Consider the following 3,132-nt stretch of genomic DNA (forward strand, 5'->3'; position numbering starts at 1 on the left):
AGCCCTCGCTGCAGCTACAACCAGCCCCCTCCACCGCCCCGATCTGGCCACAATGGCCGGCCGCGGCCATCGCCGCGCCCGCCGCCTCCGCCGTTTCCAGGCAGCAGCTGCCGGTGCCGGCGCCTCCGCAGCCCAGCACCGGGCTGACTACAACCGCGCCGGCGGGCGTGCCGATTCAGCAAGTGCGGTTCCCGCCCTCGCCGTCCCAGCTTCCGACCTGGTTGGCCGAGACGTCACCGCCGCTAGTCCACACCATGGCCGCGGACCAGCCGGCACCCTCCCTGCTGTACGACGGGCCCTCCGGCTCCGAGGGTTTCCACGCTGGCTTCAACGGGCCACCGCTTTCCTGCGGACCACCTGTGCACACCGGACCAACGCCATCCTCTTCGCTACTCCGTACCGCCGAGCTGTACACTCACGGCGGTCATGCTCAGACACCGCCGCGCTTCGCCAAGCTCGCCTTCGCCACCTACGACGGCGCCGAGGACCCCCTCAACTGGCTCAACCAGTGCGAGCAGTTCTTTCGGGGGCAACGGACGCTCGCGTCGGACCGCACCTGGCTCGCTTCTTATCACCTCCGCGGCGCCGCACAGACATGGTACTACGCCCTCGAGCAGGACGAGGGCGGCATGCCCCCATGGGAGCGTTTTCGCGAGTTCCGCCTCCTTCGCTTCGGACTGTCGATACGTGGGTACCGGCTGGCGGAGTTGGGCCGCCTTCCCTTCTCCTCCATGGTGCAGGACTACACCGACCGCTTTCAGGCCTTGGCGTGCCACGCGTCTGGCGTAACGGCTCACCAACGGGCCGAACTCTTCGTCGGCGGTCTGCCAGATCATATCTGCGTGGACGTCGAGCTGCAGGGACCCCAAGACCTCCAGACGGCCATGTACTACGTCCGCGCGTTCGAGCGCCGCGCGGTGGCCATCCAGCAGGCATCACCGTCCCGGGCTGCTGGGCCTCCACCCTGGCCAGATGTTCCCGCGCAGGGTCGGCCTGCTCAGGCTTCCGCGGCACCCCTTGCCACGACCACGGCGCGCCCGTTCCGTCAGCTCACCTCGGCCGAGCTACTCGAGCGTCGCCGCCAAGGGTTGTGCTTCAACTGCGACGAGACCTACATGCCCGGCCACGTCTGCCCCCGACTCTTCTACCTGGAGGCTGCAGACTACATTGAGGAGGACGCCGTCGTCGCCGGGCTCGGCGACCTGGCCGCCCCAGCTGTCGCGGAGATGTTTGATGCTGGTTGATCACCTCGAGGAGTTCAGCAAGCGCTTCCCCGCCTTACAGCTCGAGGACGAGCTGTTTGTGCAGGCGGGAAGAAGTGTTATGACCGGCATATTAGGGGCTTAGCCCAGTGGGCTATGGCCCAAATTATCTTATTGTTATTAGGGGTTTAGCCCAATTATCTTATCGTTATTAGGGTCGTTTGCTTAGGAGTCAAGTAAACCTTTTTATATAAGGAGAGGAGATGTATCAATCTAATCAAGCAAGAAGCAATCATTATTTTCTCGGCTTCCCTTAGGGAGCCGGGAGACCTAACCCTAGCCGCCTCTTGCGGCGCCGCCGCCTCTTCTCCACCACGCAAGGACGGCGGGCGCCGTCGGCCGCCGCGCTCTCGTCCTCGTCTTCCTCCATCCTTCCCCTACAATCTCCGCCCTAGAACCGGCAGAACCCTAGCTCCTAACAGAGGGAGTATGATTTAATTACTCTTGTATAATGTTAGGATCTGTATGTGCACGTACACATGCTCAGGTATGGTTTGATTCTTTTTGTACCTCTGTTTTGGCAGTTTCAGCACCAGAAAACAAGAAGAGACAGATTCTGCAAAGCTTGTGATCTCATGCTGCATGGCATCAGATTCCTCATGGCCTGTCCGCATATGGAACCATGTTGGAATTAGAGTTTGCATGGAGCGATTCCATCGGTGAGCCTAACGTGAACGGATTAATGATGGATCGCGAAATCTTCACTGGCCAACTGTCTATAGACACGTCAGATAATGGTGTGGCATCCTATTCCTTCCAAAAGCATCACCAGGAATAATTTACGATTCATTTCCTTGAAATTTAGCACTTCTTTACTTTTACCATATGTCATGATTTATGTACATTAAAAAAGGTATAATATTTACCATGACTGGTAGATGCATATTTTTCTGCAGCCAGAAGAATGATACTTGAAATTAGGGAATGTTGCACGAATAAACAAAATGTAAATGGATTGCTTTTTATCATGGTCTCGCATTAGAAAATTTTAACAGTATTACTGATTTTACTTTTACAAATGGTTATACTCACTTCTGGTTTTCTATTTGTGGGATACTAGATTGAGCTGGTTTTAGCAATTAATTTTTTCCTACTACTGACTAGTCAGCGACTCGCCACCTGCCTTGTTATGACAGTAGAGGTTAACTTGTATTGAAATGTTTTACCTGAATTATTGTTACAAAATGTTTGCAATTTACTCCCTCCGTCCCATAATATAAGAACGTTTTTGACACTAGTGTAGTGTTAAAAACATTCTTATATTATGGGACAGAGGGAGTATTTGTTTTTATTTCTGTTTTGAAAACTGTATATTTAAATCACACAGTTTTGTCTGAGGAAACAGCTCAATTACATATTTGCTTCTGTTACAAATGCAGGTTAAATATGTGTTGAAACAATTATTGTTAGAGTACGTAATGGGCCTAATGGCCTGGGCTGGCGGTATAGCCCGTTAGTCTTAGGATTAATTAGAGATAAGGATCACTTGCTTAGGGGTCAAGTAAGCTTTGCTTGGGAGTCAAGTAAACCTCTTTATATAAAGAGAGGAGATGTATCAATCTAATCAAGCAAGAATTAAGAAGGAAATCCCTTCCCTCTTGCCCGGCCGTGGGCAAAAAGGCCCCCGGGCGGCCCTCTCGCGCCTTCCTTCTAGCAGTCACATAACAATTTGGTATCAGCTAGCTTCGGTTCGACCATGTATTCCTCCGTCGCGCCCGCCCCCGCCATCCTCACCCCGAAGGAGGTGCTCGGGGCGCTGCGGGACCTAACCCAGGCGGTCCAGGAGATCCACCTGTTCTTGGCCGGGTCCTACGGGCCGCACCCGGCTGTGCCGCCCATTGCCGCCACCGCGCCGCCGTGGCTGCTGTGG

This window comes from Triticum aestivum, chromosome 3D, assembly GCF_018294505.1.
Source record: "Triticum aestivum cultivar Chinese Spring chromosome 3D, IWGSC CS RefSeq v2.1, whole genome shotgun sequence".
NCBI lineage: Eukaryota > Viridiplantae > Streptophyta > Magnoliopsida > Poales > Poaceae > Triticum > Triticum aestivum.